Raw genomic sequence first — 13,020 nt, forward strand, 5'->3', positions numbered from 1 at the left:
CTAGTGTGTGTGTGTGTGTGTGTGTGTGTGTGTGTGTGTTTTGCAATGGAAATTGCACTGAAAAAAATCTATCAGAAGATCTGAAATGGCTTGTCTCATTAATATCAACATAGCTATGTCTATCTTAACACTCTCGGTCTCAGTTTTCTTACCCATACAGTGGGAGGATTTCAAATTTCTAAGACTTTATGATTTTAGTGTGTGTTTCCCCATGTAGTTTCTTCCATTCTTCCACTTGTTGACTCATAAGCTCCATTAAAAGTTTATTTAATTTTACCCATTAAAGTTTCCTCAAGTGCTTTAAGGTAGTCTACTATTGTTAGTTTGTTATTCTTTCAGAAAGTCAGTAATTAAAAGAAGTAATATTGCTAAGTTGAACTGAGACTGGGTTTGATAGCTTGATTTCAACTACAGCATCTATATGTCACATAAAAGGAAAATTAGAATTTGAGTTATTATGTAAATATTCAGTCCACATGATGATAAACATTTAGGTGTTTTGAGAAGTCACAAATAGCATCTGATATTGTCCTGCACTAGAGATTGGGACTTGTAGCCAATCTACCTAATACATATAGACACAAACCCAAACAGGCAGCCAAAATGGGGAGATAAAAATATAAGCCCCAAATGAAAGAACAAGAGACTTCTCCAGAAGAAGAGCTAAAGAAATGAAGATAAGAAATTTATCAGACATAGAGTTCAGCAGAATAATGGCAAGGATGCTCAACAGCATGAGAAATGATATAGTAACTATGAAGTATGACATAGCACTAACAAACAACACAGTGGATGGAATACACTGCAGATTAGGAGAAGCTGAGGAATGGACCAGTGAATCAGAAGACAGGATAGAAAAAAATCACTCAATCAGAGAACCAAAAAGAAAAAAACAATTAAAAACCAGGAGGACAGCTTAAGGGAGCTGTGGGACAATATGAAATGTAATAATATTCGTACAGTACAAATACCAGAAGGAGAAGAAAGTGAGAAAGGGATAGAGAATATGTTTGAAGAAATCATGGCAGAAAACTTCCCTAACCTGGTGAAGGAAAAAGTCATACAAGTTCAGAAGGCACAGAGAGTCCCAAGCAAGAAGAATCCAAACAGGCCCATGCCTAGACACATCATAATTAAAATGCCAAAAATTAAAGACCAAGAGAGAACCTTAAAGGCAGCAAGACAAAAGCAATTTTTTACCCATAAGGCTGTCAGCTGATGTCTCATAAGAAAATCTATAGGCCAGAGGGGAGTGGTATGAAGTACTCAAGGTAAGGAAAAACAAGTATCTGAAACCAAGAATACTATATCCAGCAAGGCTATCATTCAAAATAGATGGTGAAATAAAGAGCTTCCCAGACAAAAAATAAAAAAGGTTAAAGGAGTTTATCACCACCAAACCTGTCCTGCAAGAAATGCTAAAGGAACTACTGTAATGAGAAGAAGAAATATAGAGAGAAACTTAGGTGTAAAGAATTAAAATGGCAATAAATAAGTGCCTATCAGTAATAATCTTAAATGTAAATAAAGTAAATGTTCTAATCAAAAGACATGGGGTAGCTGAATGGATACAAAAGCATGACCCAATTATATGCTGTCGACAAGAGACCGACCTCAGAACAAAAGACTCACACAGGACGAGAGTGAAGAGATGGAAAATTTTTCCCATGCAAATGGAAACAAAAAGAAGCTGGAGTAGCAATACTCATATCTGACACAATAGACTTCAAAATGAGGCCATCACAAGAGACAATAAAGGTCACTACATAATACTAAAGGGATCAATCCAATGAGAGGATATAACCCTGGTAAACACATATGTATCCAATATAGGAGCATAATTTAAAATATATATATATAAAACTTTTAGAGGACTTTAAGGGAGAGATCAACAGCAATACAGTCATGAAAACATAAAAATCCTAGATGAAGCCATAGGCAGCAAAATCTCAGACATCTCTCATAGCAATATGTTTACAGATACATCTCTGAGGGCAAAGGAAACTAAGGAGAAAACGAAAAGCTTCTGCCCAGCAAAAGAAACCCAACAAAATTAAAAGAGAGCCTACCATATGTGAGAACATATTTGGCAATGAAACACCTGATAAAGGCTTAATACCCAAAATAGATAAGGAACTCATACAACTTAACAAAAGGAAGATAAACAATACAATTTAAAAATGGGCAAAGGACCTAAATAGACACTTCTCTAAAGCAGACATACAGATGGCCAAGAGACATATGAAAAAAAAATGCTCAGAGTCACTGATCATCAGAGAGATGTAAATTAAAATGACAATGAACTACCACCTCACACCTGTCAGAATGGCTACCATCAACAACTAGAACGTGCTGACAAGGATGTGAGAAAAGGGAACCCTAGTACACTGCTGGTGGGAATGCAGACTGGTGCAGACATTATGGAAAACAATATGGAGTTTCCTCAAAAAATTAAATATGGAACTGCATTTGACCCAGGGATCCCATTTTTAGGAATATATTCTTAAGAAACCCAAAACACCAATCAGAAAGAATTTATGCACCCCTATGTTTATAACAGCACAATTTGTAATAGCTCAGATCTGGAAAACAGCCCAGGTGTCCATCAGTAGATGACTGGATAAAAAAAAGCCGTGGTACATTTACACCATGGAATATTGGAACAGACTGTGGAATCTCCGAGGGAAGGGCGGGGGAGGGGGGAAGAGATCAAGCAAAGAACTTGTATGCATATAAGCATAACCCATGGACATAGAGAATAGGTGGTGAAAGCCTAGGGCAGGGGGTCGAGGTGGGTTAGAAAGGTCAATGGGGGAAAAAGGGGGTCTTACGGAATACTTTCAACAATGAAGATTTTTTTAAAAAGGCAGACCAAAAATAAATAAAATGGACAACAGAGTGTTCAACAAAACTAACGTAAGGAAACACACACACATTGCCTTCCCCTCCAAAACACACACAAAAAAAACCTAATTACCATAGGTAGAAGGAGGACTGGTGTTACTTCTGGTTAACTCATGTAAGACACTAGCAGCAGTTAGGATGTTAGGTTAAAGCAGTATGCCTGGGAGCAATATAGCCCACACTCATACCCAACATGACTCAGAGCAGTGATGGCGAACCTTTTGAGCTCGGCATGTCAGCATTTTGAAAAACCCTAACTGAACTCTGGTGCCCTGTCACATATAGAAATTTTTTGATATTTGCAACCATAGTAAAACAAAGACATTTTTGATATTTATTTTATATATTTAAAGGCCATTTAACACAGAAAAATCAACCAAAAAAATGAGTTCGCGTGTCACCTCTGACATGTCATAGGTTCGCCATCACTGACTTAGATGGTCACCAAGGAAACCCTGATGTAGTGCTAACCATGCAAGTACCATTTCACATCTACAAGAAGTTAAAGCATTCTCATTTCAATAGTGGCCATACGTTTTCTGAAATGAATCAGAGAAAAGACTAAAGATTCCTTACCAAAGAAAGAAGGTAAAAAAAAATTGTTCAATTTCTCAAGAGAAGGGAAATTCTCTACATAGTTCCATGCCATTCAATCAATTTAATTCTATTTAACATTTACCAAGAATGTTATGTCACTCGCGGATCATCAAAAGAGCCGTGAAGGTTATTCCTTGCACTTACGGGCCTCAGGGCCTAAGGGTGTGGTTCCTGGGCCAGTAGCATCCTGGTATGCTTTGTTAGAAGATTTTTAACTGCAAACTCAATGTTTTTAAGCTATTCAGATTTCTATTTACTCAGGGTGTGTGTTTTTTTAATTCACTTTGTCCCTCAAGCATATAAGGTTTATATATACGGTGTTGCTATATATATTTTCCCTGTTTTACAGGTTTGAGGTTTTTTATGGCAGGAAAGCATTCCAGTATACATTATTCCATTATTTTACAGGAGGAGAACCAAAAGTCTCTCGTGGAATCCTTTCTTAGAGCTTACTTAAAAATCAGGTTGGAAAAAAAATCAGGTTGGTTATTGAGAAGAACCAGTGAAACAAAAAAATGAGGGGCGGGGCGGGGGTGGTCCCCTCTGTGGTAAACTACATCAGGTTTATTGAGTACATAGAGAACACATCAGACAGTGCAGCTGAAATAGTTGTAATTCAAAATTTGATCCCCATAATATCTAAAGACAATCCAGTTTTTTTGCTTTATTTTTTAATAATGAGCAGAAGTTTTGATTGGGCACTCACAAAAGAAGATCTCTGATAAAATCATTAATTACCAGAGATGTGCCAATTAAAATCACAAAATACCACATGGCTAAAAGTTTTAAAAACCAACAGAAAGTACTAACAAGGAAGTGGGACAACTGGAATATTCACACACCAGAACCATTATGGAAGACTTTCAGGCAACGTCTCCTAAAACTGAACATATCTATACTCTGTGGCCCAATAATTCCACCAAAAGACATGTAAAATAATGTTCATAGCACCTTTCATCATAATAGTCAATGTCCATCAACAGAAAAATAGAAATCAAATACTATACACACACACACACACATTACTGCTACAGTGTATGATGGATAGTCCAAAGCTCTGACAATAGATGATCCTGAATTTAATTCCAGTTGTACTATTTACATTATAATACTAAATATGTAGCAATGAGTGTTTACCCTCATTGAGTCAGCTTTCTCCATCTGAAAAAGAGGGTCATATCACCTCTCTTACAATATTATCCTAAGGATTAGATATAATGTCCATATAACACAAAGCCCTGTGACTAACAGGTACTCAAAAATTCCTATTGAATTTAGGAAATATAACTTACACCACTTAGGATCAATGATCAACCCCTTTTATACATAAACTCTCCTCCTGTAAAATAAATCTGTAGTATTCCTGAGTTGCCAACTCAGGCATCAGTGAAATGAAACTATACAAGAACTGGGTCATGGCCTTTTCTTCTTCAGCTACTTTATGAACTCCATATGCAACTGCAGCTGTCAGCTCTCATGCCAGGAGATCAAATGAACTGGAAAGATTAAACAAATGGGCAGGAGAAATGCCAAAATGTGTGTAACTGCTGGATGGGAGTCCAATTGGTTCAGTTACAAAGTCAATCCTCAGAACACTATGTGCACTGTATACACGCTCTGGAGAGCAGCATATGCAGTGCGGGATGCCCGAAATACAAAAGCAAGAAAATGGGGGCGACAACAACAAAACACACTGCAGTTTTCAGCCTAAGTCTGTGTCTCCTTTAGTCTCATACATACATCTATTCATATTTATCATTAGAGAATAAAAGATATAGGTCCCGTAATAAATCTCACTTCGACTTCTTTTTAATGGTGACGGTAATGTAATATATTTAGAACCAGATCCTAAATTTTAAAGTTACAATGAAAATTAAGGGAAATGATTATTTCTAAGTGTAAGACATTTTCAATAAAATTTTACTTGTCTGACAAAGAAAAGTCAGGATATTAAGTTGTATTACCATCTAAACTAGCAAGGGGAGGAGAGAGGCAGGGCAAAGAAAAAAATAAATACCCTGACATCTTTTTTTTTTTTTTAACATATTTTTAATGATTTCAGAGAGGAAGGGAGAGGGAGAGATAGAAACATCAATGATGAGAGAGAATCACCGATTGGCTGCCTTCTGTATGACCCCCATTGGGGATTGAGCCCACAACCCAGGCACATGTCCTTGACTGGAATTAACCCAGGACCTTTCAGTCCACAGGCCCATGCTCTATCCACTGGGCCAAACCGGCCAGGGCGATACCCCGACATCTTGAAATCAGATTTTATGACCCAAATAACTGAAGAATGAGGCTCTGAATGTCCATATTTTGGTTTCCCTAGCGATTCCTCCCCCATGAAAATTGATCTTCATGCCTTTAGAAGCGGTAACTCAAAGTACTCTACCCTCGGTTCCATTCATTCCACCAGAAATTCATTCCACCTCAGCGCTCCACCAGGTGCTCTATAGGATGGGAATGAGGAACAAACAACAAGCTTTTCCTTTTTCCTGTGACCGAATTATTGGGAGAATCTCAGGCCATTTCTAACCTAGTGACAAAAGGAAAACTTGGGCCAAAGCCTTGTGAATTTCCTTTTCAGGCACCAGTGTTTGCAGAGCCCACGCTGGATTTACCTTGTATGCATGGGTATACTTTTCCATTCACATGAGGCTTTTGGCATAGAAGAACCTGCCTTGGTTAGGAAAGTCCTCTTACAATGTTCCTCAACGACCTATTTACAAAAATCCAGTTCCAGCTTGTGTCTATGAAGAAAGCAATGTAATTCACATTTTCAAAAGCTAGTATATAGGTATCTGCCACATAGAAGTAAAAGTTTAAAAAAAAAAATGAGGTAAGTTTAAACAAACATGGCACCCAACAGGTTTGCTTAAAATCCTAATTCAGCAGTTGTCCTTAAAATCCTAGGGTCAGGCTATTAACCTCTTAAACCAAGAATAAATTACAATGAATTTTTCCCCCCAAGGCGAGATAGGTTTTAAAAATGGTGATGTTGTTGGTATAGTGGTAAGCATAGTTGCCTTCCATAAAAATGGTGATGCGTCTTGGCAAGGCTGCCGGCCGCTGCAGCTACAGGGTCAGAGGAGCAGGTCCTGCCCTCCATTCCGGCCCCTACTCCAAGCCCTATTCCTCCAGCCTGAGCCCAGGCCATCCATAGCAAAGCTCTAGAACCTACTGGCAGTGTCCAGGAACCTACTGGCAATCTCCAGGAATATTTTAATAACCTATGTATGGAAGAGTCCCAGAAAATTAATCCTCTTATATTGCATAGACTCCAAGCAGTGGAGGAAGAAACTGAAAAGGGATTGGGAGGAATCACATTACACACTGCTGGTAGCAATCACTCAATGCCACTGGAAACAGTAACAGATGAAGATTTTTGGGTTCTTTCCAGAATTTTAGAGAAGAAGCCATATATTAATGGTTTGGATGTTAGCTTTCACCTTGTAAGGGATGTTGGTGCATACGATGCTGCAAAACTCTGTCAGAAACAATACAATCTCATTTATTTAACCTTTATGTTTAATAATATTGGGCCCAAAGAAGAACTGATTGCTAAAGCTCTACTAAGACTAAAACTCTGAAATGCCTAAAAATCATGGACACGAGATTGAAAATAAAGGTGGAAAGTTCTTTGCTGCATTGCTACAAATTGATTCATCCTTAGAGATTTAGATCTGGGTGACTGATCTGGGAATGCAAAGTGTGATAAGCACCAGGAACACAAACAATAGGGTGGTGAAGGCCTGGGGCGGGCAAGCTAGAAGGGATCAATGGGGGAGGGCAGGAAGGGTAACGGGTGTAATACATTCAACAATTAAGATTTAATTTAAAATAAAACAAAGTGTGATCAACACTGGCTATAGCCCTAACACAAAAGCAATCAGTTACAGGAATAAACCTAAACCGACCTACACTGTGTGGTAAAACAGGAAGAGCCCACAGTTCATCTAGGCCACATGTGGAAAGAAAATCACTGCCTTGTTGAACTACGGGAGTAAAGCATGAAAAACTGTGGTCTGAAACAGTTATGCACCGCCCCTGAACAAAAGCCTGCACTACCTTGATGTCAGCTGTAATAAAATAACTTGTGATGAGATGGGGACTTTGGCTGATGTACTGAAAAGGAACACTACCCTGGCAGCAAAGGATCTTTCTTTTAACAGAATAGAAAATGCAGGGGCAAAGAATCTCAGGTGAAAGTCTGGCTTCACACAACAGGAGTCTTAAAGTGTTGTCAATAGTCAGCAGCAACATAGAGGGGGAAGGACCTGTTGCACGTTCACAATCAATGAAAACAAATCCCACAGTCTCTAATACCTACATTAGGGGCAACAAATTTGATGAGACTACAGATGTGGCATATTCATATTTCATTCAAATGAGCTGTCTAAAGCTAGACAATACAAATGTGGAGCCATTTGTGGGCGATGGACATAGGTATCGTGCAGAAGTCTACAATGGCCGTAAAAAGACCAGAAGGTCAACAGCCATGAAAAACAAGCTCTAAAAAATGTTCACACATTTGTCCTCTTACCTTCACAAAGAATAATATTTTATTGCCTATTAAATTTCTTTCATAAATTAGAACAAGTTGCTTTTTACAAATATGTAAAAGATATGAATATATTAAACTTTATATAACTATCCATTTAAAAAAATAAAGAAAATAGTGGTGTTCTCACAGTTATTTATAATCTAAAATCTTGAAAATTTTAAATGTCTAACAATAGAGGACATGCTAACTAAAATAAAGTACTACTTTGAAAATCACAGATCTATTAAATGTTTAGAAAAATAAAATAATTTAATGTTTTGTGGGAGAAGGAAAGCATGATTTAAAAAAAAAATCCATGTACAATATAACCACAACTTTCAAAACAAACAGATACAAAGATAAAACACATCAAAACATCACCAATAGTCATACTGGATGTTTAGTTTCTTTCTCTTTACTGCCCAACAAAAATTTGTTTAAAAATGTTTTTCTGAACAAAGACATTCACCTAACATGGTTTTTCAGGATGTATAAAAGACCACAAGGACATTAAAGGCATAATGACCAAAAGACCTAGTAAAGTCAACTAGACTTCATATTTTAATTTCAAGAAATCCTCACTTGTGTATTACCAATGTACCTTGCTAATGCTTTAGAAGTAGAGGGGATTTCATTCCCAAATAGTTGGCAATTGAGAGAATTAACAAGTTCTAAAAAACTGGCTGAAGTAGAGCTCTTGTATATCAGCCACAGAAACAAGAAATAGAAATAACAAATAGGAGGAGAGAAGCTGTAATAAAAAGTCTCACATAAGAAAGGTTAACAGTAACTGCACTTAAAGCACAGCTCACTCTCTCTGTCAGGGAACAATGCTGTGCAAGGAATCCACGGGGAGTGTACATGAACCATAAAACTAAGAAAAAGAACAGCTTTGGGCTAAAATCACAACATAAAACCACTCAAAACAAGAGCCATAGTAATTTTTCAATAATGATACAAATGACCTATCATTTAGTAATAAACAAAAAGGCAAATACCAGTTCCTTCACCCGCTCATCTTATATTTTGTAGACTCAAAAGTTTCAAATGGTAACCGGAGAGATTGCAGAAGCAAAAATTGCAAATAACAATACTCACAGCCCCCCATAGAAGATTCCTTTTAAACATCCAGCAGCGCCTTTTACTCTTCTGATTAATCATTATTTCCTGCTTGCAGAGGAATTATCTGGATATGTAACTTGTGAGTAAAATCTATAGGCATTCTGCATCAGACACCCACACGACTTCTGTTAGACGAGGTAAAGAACTAACTAATGGGAAGTGCACAGCTAGGTTTCATAACTTTATTTCTAGCAGTGATGGAGCCTCAAGGAACTACGCAAGCAATGCATTTCAAAATCCCTGAAGGTATTTCAAAACGTAGCGAGAAAGCGCTGGAATACTGCGGTGGAATGGGAAGCATGGTGCCAACTACAGGTGACTTCGTGGTAGTTACAGCCTTCAGATGTATAACAAACTATCCTTCAAAATTTCAGTGTTAAAGGATCTTTTATTTTTTAAAAATATATATTTTTATTGATTTCAGAGAGTAAGGGAGAGGAATAGAGAGATAAAACATCAACAATGAGAGAGAATCACTGATCTGCTGCCTCATGTATGCCCCGCACTGGGGAGTGAGCCTGCAACCCGGTGATGTGCCCAGACCAGTAATGGAACTGTGACCTCTTGGTTCATAGGTCTACACTCAACCACTGAGCCACACCAGGTAGACTATTAAAGGATCTTGGCATTTTTTTTTCATGGTGATTAGTCAATAGAATAATGTAACTGTGTTTAGCTTTCCATCTCTCCCAAAGCAAGCAGGTTTCTGTCTCCTTCCCAGGTCACCTAGCCATCCCAAAAAACTTCATACAAACATATCAGGATTTTAAAGAAGGCACCAGTGAGCAAATTTCTCATCATTGCCATGTTTACTAGTTAAAGTAAAGGTTTTAGTTAATATATCATATTATATAGACTTCTCAAAACACCTAAATGTTTATCATCATGTGAACTGAATATTTACATAATAATTCAAATTCTAATTTTCCTTTTATGTGACATATAGATGCTGTTGTCAAAATCAAGCTATCATACCCAGTCTCAGTTCAACTTAGCAAGATTACTTCTTTTAATTACTGAGTTTCTGAAAGAATAACAAACTAACAATAGTAGACTACCTTAAAGCACTTGAGGAAACTTTAAGGGGTAAAATTAAATAAACTTTTAATGGAGCTTATGAGTCAACAAGTGGAAGAATGGAAGAAACTACATGGGGAAACACACACTAAAATCATAAAGTCTTAGAAATTTGAAATCCTCCCACTGTATGGGTAAGAAAACTGAGACCGAGAGTGTTAAGATAGACATAGCTATGTTGATATTAATGAGACAAGCCATTTCAGATCTTCTGATAGATTTTTTTCAGTGCAATTTCCATTGCAAAACACACACACACACACACACACACACACACACACACTAGAGGCCCAGTGGCTTGGCAGCATGAGCAGCAGCTCATCCCGATCAGTGGAGCCGCGCTCCCACTGTGGTAGCGCACTGACCACCAGGGGGCAGCTCCTGTGTTGAGCGTCTGGCCCCTGGTGGTCAGTGCACGTCATAGTGGCTGGTTGACCAGTCGTTCTGGTGGTTCTGCCATTCGGTCACTGGGCTTTTACTATATAGGATGTATACTAGTATATGTACATATACTTTGGGCAGTTTTATAACTTTACTCACCGAACAGCAGTTCGTTCTTCTCCACAGTAACTGTTTGTACATTTTTTAAAGTGGTGACAGGTACGTAGGTAACCAACAAATAGAGCTTGTTTGGTGAATCTCCATCCTCATTCCATGTTCTGGACAACTGCATCCAGATACAGTATGGGGCATTCCTTATTCCTTTGGCCGAGGCAGCTTTGTTGAGCCTGGTGTCGATGCATATGTCTGGAGCTCCCATCTTCTTTATGACAAATTTCTGGATGTCTCTGAGTGCCCAAGGGGCACGCTTCTTGAAACCCACTCCATGGATACACTTGTGAATGTTGGTGGTGCATTCTCTGGTCACTACCTAGTTGATGGCAGAGAACGGCCCTTCTACCCTTCTTTGTGGGAGCCATTATGCCAGGCCCAAGTTGGAAAGAAAGGGCATTATATTTCTAAATTAGCTCTTTCTTAAATATGCTGTCATCCAGCTTATATTCATGAGAGTGAGTAACCGCCTTGAGTAATAATCGCTTGCTCTAAATGAAAGTTATCAGAAGCTTTCAAAGCCAATCTTTATGAAGTAAAACATACAGTAAGGAAACATAGCATGTTCCCATAACTGAGCGCTAATGCTTTCCAAACTTCCTTAATCCAAGCACCATCCCTAGCCAGGTCTGCAGAGGGCTGGGGTGTCAGACTCGACAGTCAGAGCGGGTTTTGCACCGGAAGTGTTGGTGTGTGTGCTCAGGCATGAGTGATGAAGTCAAATGAGGATGTCAGCACTTTTGGTTCCCTCTCTCCAGCTCGGAGGGTGCAGCAGGAAACTTCAAACTGACCACATGCCAGTGAACTATTTGCCGAAACTAAAACTGCCCCACTCTGCTACAGTGCACCAAGGCTGGCAGGGTCTTCATGTGGTTCTTGACCTCTTTTTTCTGTGTTGTAGCAGTTTAGTGGGCAAAGAAAATGCATATGGAATAGTTTCTGATTATCTGACACTGTACATTGTAGATTTTCATATATCTTCATAAGTAACTAAATCTTTTCACTGTTCATTCGGATATTATGTGACTATAGCTGTAGAAACTTTTTTTTTTAATTTATTTTTTTAGTTTGCTGCTTACATTTTGGTTTGCTAGATTTTATAAAAACAGGTTTATTCTTCTTGGCTTTAAATCAAGTGACTTTGATCAGTCATACCCAGCTGTTTAGTTTAAATTTGAGAATGGCTTTAGGAATCATGATATCAACCCATGTGTTATAAAGATAAGTAACCCTTCCCCCCCCCCCAAAAAAAATTATGTGGCTAAAAAGAAATCTTCATAAAGACAAAGTAAACAAAGCTATTTATCTTCTCCCAACACCACTATCATTTTATTCCATATCTCAGTAAAATTAATATTGTTATTATAATTATAGCTGTATACTGCACTTATTATATGCCCTTCTCAGAACAACCCTAACAAAGTGGTATTATTTGCTCCATTTATATAGATGGTGAAATTGAGAACTAAAGTTAAATAACTTTGCCAGAGAAGTAGACAGCAGAACTACAATACAAACCCTGGACTGTTTAACTGCAAAACCAGTTCTCTAAAATGGAAAATGTCAGCTTATTCTCCCAAAGTTTTCTCAAAAATATTAAACTGGGATGCAAAAATAAAAACGTTTACCCTATATCTGAGTTTTCTTGCTTTTATCTCCAAATTCAAAACCCAAAACTGGTAAACTTCCTCTTTTTACATCATATGACTCTTTTCATAACTAAATTCCTCAAAACTTTGTAATTAATCTACTTGTAAGCAAATAGTTTTACATAAAACCTAAAATAGTAGGATCATTTTAGAATAGCTTAGAGTTCACCCGAGCAATAATCAGTTTTATTTTAATTCGTTTATTGGTTATGAGAAGAAGAGTAAATGTGTCACTTCCTCAAGGTCACTTTGAGCCAAAAATAGAATTCTGGTGTAAGGTCTGGTTGCTAAACCACGCTTCCTCTGCAATGGTAAGCTGCCATTGGTAAGCTGGTCACTAAGAAACAGAAAAGAAGAAGAAAACGTATGGGATATTCCTACTGCTATCTTTCTCATACTTGTCCATCCCCTCTATTTTGTCCATTTCCCATACTGAAGAACAGGGGTCCTCAAACTACGGCCCGCGGGGCCACATGCAAATATAAATATTGTATTTGTTCCCGTTTTGTTTTTTTACTTCAAAATAAGATATGTGCAGTGTGCATAGGAATTTGTTCATAGTTTTTTTTTTAA

General features: G+C 37.8%; 1 protein-coding gene and 1 pseudogene across 1 annotated transcript in view; both read left to right on the top strand.

Annotated features, from left to right (window-relative positions):
• LOC102773441 overlaps positions 1 to 8,074 on the top strand; it is an 8,874-nt pseudogene extending 800 nt beyond the window's left edge.
• Positions 1 to 13,020, top strand: part of DENND5B (DENN/MADD domain containing 5B) — an 831,092-nt gene that overhangs the window by 23,835 nt on the left and 794,237 nt on the right. The window lies entirely within an intron of this gene.

The sequence above is a fragment of the Myotis davidii genome, unplaced genomic scaffold, assembly GCF_000327345.1.
Source record: "Myotis davidii unplaced genomic scaffold, ASM32734v1 scaffold902, whole genome shotgun sequence".
Taxonomy (NCBI): Eukaryota; Metazoa; Chordata; class Mammalia; order Chiroptera; family Vespertilionidae; genus Myotis; species Myotis davidii.